The following is a 13243-nucleotide window of genomic DNA, read 5'->3' on the forward strand; positions in this document are numbered from 1 at the left end:
GTGTGTGAATGTGACGTCAGAGTGAGCCGCGCTGGGATAGGTTAGTTAGTGAGGAGAGCCGCAAGCAATTGGCAGCTGTGTGTAAGAGGCAATTGGTTGAGTAAGCGGGCGAAGGGAATCTTGGGAGTAAAAGTCATTTCATTATTGAATCGAAGTAAACAAAACAGGCGAAATGAAGTTTTTCAAGGTGTTTAAGAGTGCGATGAAGGGTGATTCTTACATTAAAGCGTCAATAGGGGAGCCGACCCCACCGGAAAATTCTCCGGCTTACATTGTGATGGAGGAGCGATGTGTAGCACCGTGTTTGTGGTTGAAGCAATGGTGTAAGTTAACTAAAAATCAAGGGTCTTTAGCGTTTCCAGAGCATGGAACGTTTAATTTGAGAATTTTGGACCAGTTGCGAATGTCATTATATGATATGAAGCCATACCAAGACCAGCACAGTTTGAGGCTTTAGCAGTTTGGGAGCTGGTGGCCAGACAGCAACAAGGGATGAGGTTCAAAAGGAGGATGAAACGAGCAGAGAAATCTTTAGCTGAAGCTAGATGGGATTGGGAGCAGAAGAAATGGAGAGCAGTGACATTACAGGATGTTAAATTGTTTCCTATAATTACAGAGGAAGATGAGGCATAGAAGGAAGATAGTGCTAAAGAGGATGAAAGTGCAGGAAGAAAGAAAAAGAGAAAGTCTTATGTTGATGATGAAGATTCTGATGTTGAGGATCTCATTACACAGCTATTAAGAGAACAACCTCCACCTTTAACAACCTATTCAGGGGGTCCAGGCACTGGTACCACTGCTGCTACAGCTGTTCCGGCACAAGTCCAGGGTACAGGCAGAAGGGGGACAAATACAAGGGGTAGTACAGAGTACACCTAATGCAGGAACTAATACTGTGGTTCAAGTGCAGATACATCCAACTACGGTACAGAGAATTTATCCAGATGTACCAATTCCTGAGACAGTCTCGAACATAATGGTGCTGAGGGAGCAAGTGCTTCCAAATCCAATGCTAGTTCAGACAGAACTGACACCAATATTATTGCCTTCAGCACAGGCGCAGGGTTTGCCGAAGTTTACACCAATGACAGGAACCCAGTCAGATATTACACCATTCATGACTCAGGCAATGGGGGTAACATTTCCGCAAGGTGCAAGTGTTAGGGCAGCTCCAAATGCAATATCACTACCAATTACTGTTGGTCCGTCGGCACCCGTATTTGCGCAGAAGAAATCAGGTGTGGGAGAACAGAATTAAATATCACAGAGTCTTGTGAGGAGGGGAGTGAGTGATCCTGTGCAGATGATGTAGTCTGCAGGACAGACTTTCAATGGATCTAGACCTTTAATGGATCTTAGTCCACTTGTAGCGCTTCCAGATGCAGTGAATGGCCCGAATGCGAGTCAAAATTTGAAACTTTTGACACTGCAAGCTTGAGGTGCAGTGATGCAACAGTTACCAGTGCCAAATGTGAGTAACATTTCATTACAGGGATTTCCAGCTCTGCAGTTGAGTTAATGGCTAAACTCTCCTCAAAACGCATCCAAGGGTGAAGATCAGATAAATCGTGTAAGGCTGAACATAGAAGCAACGGAGTTGGTTGAGGGAACAATGGGTGTAAACAGATTAGAATCTTACACCGAAGAAGAGCTGAGGTACTTATGCCCAAAGATTACAAGAGAAGTGAGTAAAATACATCAGAATTTGGCAGAATTAGCAGAAAAGCATGAAATTGAGATTGAGAAAACTAAGCATTTGAAACGCAGTTACAGATTAGATTTTGAGGCAAAGGATTTTGAGCACATGAGGTCAGCAGGAATGAAGGCACATTTGAGAGAATTACTGCAGAGTGCTCAGATTTGGGGAGCATTAGAGAAGTGGAAAGGTAGAGGGACAAAGAAAAAAGATAAACGAAAATGGGATTCGCAAGGAGAGTCTGACGATGCTCAGAGGGAAAAGAAATCAGTAAAGATCCTTCCAATGAGAGAGATTCCAGGAGGGCAGTTCGTTCATGTCCCATGGCATAGGAGTGATATATTGTCAATTACCTAAAATTGAGAGAGAAGCCGGTTGAGTGGTATCAGCAAACCGAGAGATTTGTGAAACTTTCTAAACGTCTGTGGGAAGACTTGAACACACTATTGGAAATAGTGGTACCAGCTGACGAGTGAACCAGAAAGGGACAGAGTAACAGGTGCACCTTCACCTGAGGTAATGAAAAATTATTATAAGGTGATCGAATTCCTGAAGACAAGAATCTCTCCTAAAAATATTGATTGGCAAAGGATTGACAGAACGTTTCAAGAGTCTAAAGAGTCAATACATACTTATTATGAAAGATTGTTAAAAGCATTCAAGGAGTACAGTGGCAAGGAAGCAATTGAGCCGAAAGACATGTTGCATTTTGTGTTCAGGTTTGTCGAAGGTTTGAGACCAGAAGTAAGACAGATGATTAAGAGTCATTTAATTTGTTGGCAGGCATAACCGATTGATAAGGTATTGCAATATGCAAAATATTGTAGTGAGGAGATTGAATTAAAGCAGAAAAAGTTGAAGGAGAAAGCAATGGTTATTCAAATAAAGGCAGCTCAAACAGGAGTGCAAGGAGCCATAGTACTGCCTATGCCGCCGCAACAGAGAGCTGTTATGTTTCAGCCTCAAATGAGAGGTAGAGGACGTGGAATTGACATGATGCGTGGTCTGGATTTAGGGACTATGGTTGTTCAGAATGGCATGCAGGGAATGAAAAAGATGTTGCTGTGTCATTTGTGTGGAAACGTGGGACACTGGAATCGGGAGTGTCCGTTGATGGCACAGGATGGTGTTGTTCAGCAAGGTAATGTCAGTACATTTCAAACTGTGAAGGTCCCAAGAATGAAGGGATTTATTCCTAATGTTCAGAATTGAGGACAGAATTTCTTACCGGTGCAGCAAATGCAGGTACCACGCGAACAATCAACACTATTGCAACCAGTCCAGCAGCAGGTCCCCATGGTACCTAGACAGCAAATGTAGATACCTTAAGCCCCAATGGAGCAGCAACAGGTGATGCTTACTCAGCAGGTCACAGGTCAGAGACAAGACAGTAGTAATAACACAGTGCATCAGTTTCCATTTTAAAGTGAGGATGAAATAAACGAAGAATGGATGAGTGACAGTTCGGATGAAGGAGCTTGTATGCTTGCTGCTTCTCTAGAAGTAGATCAGAGAGGACCTTTTGTGAAGGGAAAGGTGATGGGCTACAAGGTCTCCTTCTTAGAGGATACAGGAGCTACACTCTCTACAGTAAGAAGCATAGAAGTCCCAAATTTATCTCTTTCAGGCAGAACAGTTCAAGTTGTGGGAGTGGAGTACAGACAGTTGACAAAAACCAATCACAGAACCAGTGCAGGTTGAAATTGGAAATTACCAGGGAATGCATAGATTTGTGGTGTGCGATCAAGTCCCGTATCCCTACTGGGAAGAGGCTTACTGTGTAAGACAAAATGTTCCATTAATTCTTCGGACACTGGGATAGAAGTCCAGACAAATAGTGATGATGAGGAAGAACAGGCGACTGAAATGATGGTTAACTGAGAATATCCATTGATTGAATTTTTCCCAATGTTTACTGTGAAAGAATTGCATGCAGACTTGCATGGAACAGTGAAGGAAGAAGTCTGGGACTCAACAGGAAAAGAAGTAGGTCTGATTAAGGGGGTAAAGCCGATTAAAATCACTCTGAAGCCCAATGCAGTGTTCCCGCAGCTTCCACAGTACAACATGCCACAAGATGTCTTGATGAAAGTGGCACAAATAATTGGAGATTTCCTAAAACAAGGAGTTCTGAAGGAAGTGTTAAGCAGCCCATGTAATTCGCCGATAATGGGCTTGAAAAAGCCATGTGGTTAAGTGCGTGTTGTACAAGACTTGCGAAAAGTGAATGACATGGTGGTTACATGTTGTCCGGTAGTGCCCAATCCAGCAGTGATAATGTTGCAGAGTGGTTCACAGTGGTAGATCTGTCACAGGCTTTCTTTTCAGTGCCACTTCATAAGGATAGTCAGTTTCTTTTTAGTTTCAAATTCCTAGACAGACTCTACAGCTGGTGCAGGCTTCCACAAGGGTATATGGAGTCACCATCTCTGTTTAATCAGATCTTGAAAAAGAACCTGGAGTCATTAGAATTGCCATACCAATCGACTCTAGTGAAGGACATTGATGATTTGTTGATCGCATCCAGAACAAGGGACGAGTGTAAACATGACTCGATTGCCCTGTTGAATCATTTGGGAAAATTTGGACATAAGGTTTCACCTGTGAAATTTCAGTATTATCAGAAATCAGTAAAATACCTGGGACACCAGATCGAAAAGGGATTAAGGAGAATCTCTAGGGAGAGAATTACCATGATTCTGCAGAGAAGTCCACCGACTTCTCAGAGAGATGTCAGGATGTTTCTGGGAATGGTCGGGTACTGCAGACAGTGGATTTTGAATTTTGCTGAGATTGCTAAACCTTTGCAGCAATTGACAAATAAGGAAGTTACAGATCCCATTACCTGAGATGAAGATCAGATTAAAGCATTCACTGAATTGAGAGAGAGTTTGTGCAGAGCTCCAGCGGTGGGAATGCCTGATTACACAAAGCCTTTTCTATTGTTTTGTCATGAACGTGATGCTTGTTCTTTGTCTGTTTTGATGCGGGTCCATGGAGGTGCTTATCGACCAGTAGCTTATTTTTCAGCAGCAGCTTATCAGGTTGCCTGCGCGCAGTAGCTGCAATTGGTCAAAGTCTTTCCCAACGCGAGGGGGTAGTCATGGGGATACCCTTTGACGGTAATGGTACCAGGCTCTGTTGAGATTTTACAGACAAGGGCGAAAACGCAATACTTGACGGGTGCAAGACTGACAAGGTATGAGACGAGCATATCGGGTGCTCCAAATGTAACATTGAAAAGATGTACAGTGTTAAATCCAGCGACTTTGCTTCCAAGTATTGCTGCTGAAATTGAAAAAGATGAAGATATTGAGCATGATTGTCTTGAGGTGACTGAGCTGTGTACAAAACCAAGGCCTGATATTAGAGACACGCGTTTAGAAGAAAATGACCAAATTGTCTTTGTTGATGGTTCGTGTCTCAGAGATGGAGCAGGCACACTGAGAGCAGGATATGCTGTGTGCATGATTACAAGCATATTAGAAGCTTCATGGCTTCCAGGTGTTTACTCTGCACAAGTGGCAGAATTGGTAGCTCTTACTAGAGCATGCTATGTTTCTGCAAGATTAAGAGTCCCAATCTATACTGACAGTCAATATGGATTTGGAATGGTTCATGATTGTGGCCAGTTATGGTCGCAACAAGGGTTTATGGCCTCTACTGGAACACCAGTGAGAAATGGCGACCGAATAAAAGAGTTATTGTACGCAATACAGTTACCTGAAGAAATTGCTGTGGTAAAATGTAGTGCACACCAAAAGACATAGGATTACATTTCATTGGGAAATGGAAATGCAGATCAAGTCGCAAGGTTTTGCGCATTGAATTATATATTGTTTAAAGACAAGTGGGAACTAATGCCTGAAGAAGAAAATAATTGTGCAAGTTTTGCTTTAAAAGTAATTGATACACTGGAGGAAATAAAAAAATTACAGGAGAATACAGACAAGAAAGAAAAGAGGCTTTGGATGAAGTTAAAATGTGTCCAAAGACCTGATGAGATTTGGGTTTCTGAGGAGGGTCAGATGGTATTGCCAAATAGTTTGTTGAGTCAGATGGCCCGGTATTACCATGGCCAAGCACATATTGAACGATATGCCATGGTTAGACTGTTTAATGTTGATTGGTTCAATCCAAAGTTCAGAAAAGCAGCAGGGGCAGTATGTCATTGATGTGTAATCTGTCAGTAACTAAATGTGGGGAAAGGGACAGTGGTGAATTTGAGCCACATTGGAAGAGCAGGAGGACCATTCAGCAGAATGCAGTTGGATTTCATTGGGATGCCTGCATGTGGTGGATTGAAGTACGTGTTGGTGATTGTGTGTGTCTTTAGCCATTGAACTGAAGCATATCCCTCACAAAGGAATGACAGTCTCACAGTAGCAAAGCTGATGCTTAGAGTTAATACTACGGTTCAGATTTCTGATCTCTTTAGAATCAGATGGGGGAACTCACTTCAATAACGAAGTGATCAAACTCTTATGTGCAGCACTAAACATTGAGCAGAAGTTACATTGCAGTTACCGCCCTGAAGCATCAGGACTAGTGGAGCAAATGAATGGTACATTAAAATCAAGAATTGCCAAGATGTGTGCGGCGACTAACCTGAAATGGCCAGATGCTTTACCTTTGGTACTGATGTCAATGCAAAATATCCCTGACAGGAAGACAGGACAGTCACCCCATGAGAACCTTATAGGCAGAGCAATGAGATTGCCAGCAATTTCAGCCAATGCACTTGTGAATATTACAGATGATATGGTGTTGGAGTACTGCAAGGGTCTGGCTGATGTGGTTCGATCTTTCAGCAGGTGCAGGCTGTTAACCTGCCACCCATCCACGACCCAGGTCACAATCTGAGAGCTGGAGATTGGGTTGTCTATCAAAAAGCATGTTGGAAAGACTTGTTTAGAGCCACGTTGGAAGGGTCCATACCATGTGGTGCTGACAACTACGACAGCTGTGAAGTGTGCAGAACTTCCAAATTGGATACACGCAAGCCATACAAAGAGAGTGGTGAGTCCGCAAGAATATGAAGAAGTGTTGTTGAGAGCACCAACAGCAGCAAAACAGGTGGCTATGCCTGAGCCGGAGCAAGAACAGATTGAACCTGAGATTGATCCTGAGCTTGTGGAAGATGGATCAATTACCCCTGTAAGAGACGAAAGTGAAGAATTACAGGAGGGTGAACAAGGGTCTAACAACTCAACAGATACAGCAGGAGAACCGAGCACAGCAGGGGTTTTCCCAGAAGCAGACGGCGCTGAAAACAAGCAGAGCAAGTGCCAGATCAAGAGGGTGAAAGAGTTGAGATGGATCAAAGTCAAAGTAGTCCAACTCCTCCTGAACCCGTTGCAGGTCCATCAAGAGAAAACGCCATAGAAAGAGAAAAAGAGAAGAGTCCAATTCTAAGGCGAATATTGACTGAAGGAACGAGAGAAGGAGATAATTAGCCTGAGTCGCGAATTGGAAGAAAGAAGGAGTTGGTCATAAATGAACCAATAGAGAAAGAAGTGGATACTAGAAGAAGAGAAGAACTGAGTGAAGGAGAATCAAGTGGAGAACGAAGGTTGAAGAGAAAGAGAGTAGCAAGTCGAAGATACACAGGTCCTGAGTGGGCATATGCTGAAACAAGTGAATGGCAAAATGAGTTCATGTCCTTTTGCTTTGACATAGTAGTTCTGAATCAGTACTTTGATGCAACCTGAAAAAGATCAATAAACTGAGTTGTTGAGCTAATCTGAAGAAATTTGAAAATACACTGTTAAAATAAACCGGAAAAGACATTGATAACCTGATATGACATTTGAAAACCTGGATGTGACAAGCTGCTAACTGATTTTTGACAAAGGAGAAAAGGGTTCCTATGTGAGAAACTGAACTGTGAGAAAGAATAATTTTTCTTCAATTTTGATTTTTCCTTTTGCACTTTATCTAAAAGTTATTTCTACTTTCTGATTCTTTACAGATCATGGCTGAATTAAATAATCGCATTAGAAATATTGTAGGTATCTGAGTGTGGGAGTAGCAATTATGGGGGTCATTCTGACCTCGGCGGTAAAAGGCGCTTACCGCCGGCCAGAAGACCGCCATAACACCGCAGCGGCCGCGGTAAACCGCCACGGTCATTCTGACCCGCAACTGGCAAACCGCCAAAAACCCGACATCCACAAAAGTCCGCCACACCAAAGGTCAGCGAAAAAATGGCGATGACCAAACCTCCACCGTCACGCCAACAGAAATACGCCCATACCATTCCGACCCACAAATCCCTGCAGCGGTCTTTCAAACGCGGTATTCCATTGGCGGTACACACCGCCGCAGTCAAAATACACACACACATAGAAAACACAGCCACATTGGTCAGTTTGAAATACACACACCTGATCCACATACTAACACCACTCCCACACACCCAACACAATATAAAACACACACCCACATCCCCCACATGCCCCTACGACCCGGAATCATTGACGAAGGCTAGAGACAGAGCACAGAATAGACAATCCCACAACACAGAGGCACACAACACCATCACCCACACAGAATCCACGCACCAAACACTACACACCACCACACGCACCACACTCATCACCACAAACGCCACCCCACACCTCAACCACACCACCCCATGGCACCCCAAAAACACCCCAGGTTCAGTGACGCAGAACTCAGGGTCATGGTGGAGGAACTAGTCCGTGTAGAGCCCCAGCTCTTCGGGGCACAGGTGCAGCACACCACAATTGCCAGGAAGATGGAGCTATGGCAAAGGATAGTGGACAGGGTCAACGCGGTGGGACAGCATCCACGCAATAGGGAGGACATCAGGAAGAGATGGAACGACCTACGGGGGAAGGTGCGTTCCATGGTCTCAAGGCACAACATTGCGGTGCAGAAGACTGGCGGCGGATCCCCACCTACTCCCCCAGAATTTACCGCGTGGGAGGAGGAAGTCTTGCACATCCTGCATCCTGAGGGCCTCGCAGGAGTAGGCGGAGGAATGGACTCTGGTAAGGCAAATCTTCACTACTGCTTCCCACCCCCACCTCACCTGCATGCCAAATCATACCCCCACCCTCAACCCCTCCCCCATCACACCAACCCCTAGCAAAAGGCTCACCATCACAACCCACCCATCCCAACACCAAGCCCTGCATGCGACCACAAAGCATGGACACCCATCGCCAAAGCATACCCACTGCACACACACATCACCGCCACACTCACAAAAGCCCCCACAAGGAAATGCCTGCACATGGGTACACGGACACCCACCCAGCACACGAAATGCCACACACAGAAGCAATAACCATACCTTTCTACCCCTGCAGGACCCAAACGCCACCACACCGCCACGGAGGGTCCCGAGATGTCCATCCCACCCCCAGAAGAGGCCCCCAGCGATGACAGCAGCTCTGTCTCCCTGGAGCCAGACGACCAGCCCGGCCCATCGGGGACCTCTGGACAATCGGTTCCCCACAGACAGCCACAGGCTACACCAGACCCAACCCCCTCTGGGAACACCAGCACAGCTCCCACCCAGCAGGCCCATGCCTCTGTCTCCAGGACACGTCAATCAGCGGTGTGTCCACCACTACAGGGCACCCAGGTTGACCCACCACCCCAACAACAACAGGGACCTGGGGGCAGTGGTAGTGGGCACACCATCCAGGGGACAGAGGCCCAGGAACACAGGGGAACTGGGAGGGCTGCTGTGCGACAGGGGGGGGACAGGCTCGGGGAACCCACTCTCCAAGAGGCCCTCTCCACCATCATGGGAGCATACCACCGCTCCCAGGAGACGATGGCGACGGTACTGGCCCGGTTCCAGGAGATCCTTGAACTGCAGGAGGAACGGTACATGGGGTTCAGGGAGGAACTGAGGAACATCGGTTCCGCAATGGGGACCATCGTCCTGGCCCTTACCCAGATCGTCACCACATTGCAGGACCATGTGGCACCCCAAAGGGCCCCTGTCACTAGCCCAGGCCAGGAACAACATACCACCTCCGCCGGCGCTAGTGGACAGGAGGCCCCCACACAACGACGGGCCACCAGAACCCCACCTCCTGCAGAAGAAGAACCACCCCGCAAGCGGAACCTGAGATCTCACAAGAAGACAGAGTAGGATTGCAAGACCCCCGCCAGCCTAAGATACCCCCTGATGTCATCCCACTGTCCCACATTGTCACCCTGTCCAACTTTGAACTGCCCCTGCTCCATCCTTCCCCAGGCATATGGACAATGCACCTGTGCGACTGAGAACTGGACTCTGCCATGGACATTACTCCACCCCCACCCATCACCGTTTCCCAATCATGTACCTATATGTAGCACTTAAAATAAATCACTTATTCCACCAAAAAAAACAGGAGTCTGCTTGTATTTTCAACAAATGTATTACACATAACGGTGCAATAATGTCCAGTTACTTTGTGATGACAACATACCAATCTCAATAAGCTTTAGTCCATGGGCACACAAAGCTGATGTCAGGCAGTGGGTCATACAGCTCTGAAAAGGGAAGGGAAAGTCACAAATCAGTGAACAGGAACTGGGGGGAAACACAGACAGTGGAGACGCATGAGGCCCTCAGTAAATGTAAAATGGGGTGGCTGATCCTTACCTGGGTGCTACTGAAAGTATTGTCGTATGACTGTCTCCCTGTTGTCCGTGTCGTCCCCGTCGTCTTCCTCCTCTTCACTCTCCACAGGCTCCACAGCTGCTACAACACCACCATCTGGACCATCCTCCTGCAGAAAAGGCACCTGGCGTCGCAATGCAAGATTGTGAAGCATACAGCAGGCCACGATGATCTGGCACACCTTCTTTGGTGAGTACATGAGAGATCCCCCTGTCATATGCAGGCACCTAAACCTGGCCTTCAGGACCCCGAAGGTCCTTTCTATGATCCTCCTAGTTCGCCCATGGGCCTCATTGTACCGTTCCTCTGCCCTGGTCCGGGGATTCCTCACTGGGGTCAGTAGCCACGACAGGTTGGGGTAACCAGAGTCACCTATTAGCCACACACGGTGTCTCTGTAGCTGTTCCATCACATAAGGGATGCTGCTATTTCACATGACATACGCGTCATGCACTGACCCAGGGAACTTGGCATTTACATGGGAGATGTACTGGTCAGCCAAACAGACCACCTGGACATTCATCGAATGACAACTTTTTCTGTTTCGGTACACCTGCTCACTGTCTTTGGGGGGAACCAAAGCCACATGGGTCCCATCAATGGCACCAATGATGTTGGGGATATGTCCAAGGGCATAGAAATCACCCTTCACTGTAGCCAATTCGCCCACGTCAGGGAAAATAATGTAGCTCTGCATGTATTTCATCAGGGCAGACAACACTCTGGTCAAAACCTTAGAAAACATAGGCTGAGACATCCCAGATGATATGGCCACTGTTGTCTGAAAAGACCCACTTGCCAAAAAATGGAGTACTGACAGAACCTGCACCAGAGGTGGAATCCCTGTGGGTTGGCGGATGGGGGACATCAGGTCTGGCTCCAGCTGGGCACATAGTTGATGTATGGTTGCTCTGTCAAGCCGGTATGTAAGTATGATATGTCGTTCTTCCATTGTCGACAGGTCCACCAGCGGCCGGTACACGGGAGGATTCATCCTTCTTGCAAGTCCCAGCGGACGGTGCCTAGGAAGGACAACATGGAGCACAGAGTCAAGCAACCCACAGGTTCGTTCACACAGCTTGCACAGTACACGAATCGCTATGCATTGAATGGCTTGTCTGAGTGGCAATGCAAGGCCTAGGCCTGTGTGACGCAGTAGTAATCATGCCATGTGGGCCTTTGAAATGGCGGCTGCCTGACCTGTGAAGTGTGACAATGGGATGTGAGGTCAATGCGCTGGCGTGGCACACCGTGGCAGTAGGCGGGCGAAGACCGCGGCGCAAAGCAGCATTGGTTAACATTGAACCCTATGGCTCTCAGGAGCCAATGACGATGTGCGCCGGCGGTCGCGGTACGCACCGCCGCGGGACGCACCGCTGTGGGCGTGACCGCCATTTTCTATCTGCTTAATCACTCGAGACCTGATCATCCACAGGAGAGGACCTATACTGCAAGTGCTGCTGTGACCTCGGTCTGGGAGATACAATGGCTGCTGCGACTGGGGAAAGGGCCCCTGCCTTCAGTTCCGAAGAATTGGAGAAACTTGTTGATGGGGTCCTCCCCCAGTATGCGCTACTCTACGGTCCTCCAGACTAACAGGTTAGTACACAGGGTGCACGTTGAATGGGCTATGCCTGTGTTGAGTGGGGTGTATGTAAGATGGTGGGGAGGGGAGCGAATGAGGAGTGCAACGCACGAAAGATGAGAGCATGTGCCACATGGCAAGGTTGGGGAGGGGGGGGCCACTCACATTGACCAGGCAGAAAACTGATGCGATTTCTTTTACCACCCTGTACATGTCACATAGGTCAGCGCCCATCAAAAGATCGACATTTGGCGTGCCATCGCCCAGGACGTCCGGGCCCTGGGGGTCCACAACAGAGGGGGCACCCACTGCCGAAAGAGGTGGGAGGACATCCGCCGCGGGACCAGAAAGACCGCCGAGTCTCTGCTGGGGATGGCCTCCCAATGTAGGAGGGGTGCCAGCCGCCAATTGACCCCCCTGATGTCCCGGATCCTGGCGGTGGCCTACCCCGATTTGGATGGGCGCGTGAGGACATCACAGCAGACACAAGGGGGTGAGTATCAGCACATTCTGCTATCTTTGCGCGCAGTGAAGGTGTCTGGGTGGGGGAGGAGGGCTGTGGCTATCTCCAGGCCAGGGCGCATTCTGTAGGCTAGGCCCCTCCATTAGACACGGCCCTGTGCCCCCGCCCTCCACCTCTGTAGGGTGCCAAGTACAGCTATCCATGGTCCGGCCTCACCCATGTGTGCATTTGTCGTCCATAGACCCGTAGGACTAGTCTCAATAACTGAGTAGTGTACCCCCATTGCGCGGCCTAGTTCAGGGGGCTTCTGTGTCTGTCCTCTCCGACAACGGTGTTGCCAATGCATGCACTCAACCTGTCTTCATTTCTCCCCCCCCCCCCATTTTCTTTGTCTTCCTGTTCATGTGTGCATTAGCATCATCTGGCGGAGGAGAAGTGGCATTGGAGCACGAGGGAGCTGCATCTCACATGGCCTCGGAGGGCCATACGACAGACTCTGAGTACACCAGTGAGACGGAGGGCGAGTGGAGCTCCACAACGGGGACCCGTGGAGACGTCAGCGACACCAACACATCCTCGGAAGGGAGCTCCATAGCGGTGGCGGCAACATCCGTGCCCACCGCCACAACAGGTACAGCCGCCACCCAGCACACCAGCCCCGCCCTCCCAGCAGCCCCTCAGCCTTCGCTCCGTGCCCGCTCGCCCAGGAAGGCGGCATCTCCTTCGCCCCAGGCACCACAGGCCCTGCCCCAGTTACCCCTGCTGCCCTCAGTGAGGAGGTCATTGACCTCCTCAGGACACTCATTGTTGGGCAGTCTACCCTCTTGAATGCCATCCAGGGTGTAGAAA

This window comes from Pleurodeles waltl, chromosome 4_2, assembly GCF_031143425.1.
Source record: "Pleurodeles waltl isolate 20211129_DDA chromosome 4_2, aPleWal1.hap1.20221129, whole genome shotgun sequence".
Classification (NCBI taxonomy): domain Eukaryota; kingdom Metazoa; phylum Chordata; class Amphibia; order Caudata; family Salamandridae; genus Pleurodeles; species Pleurodeles waltl.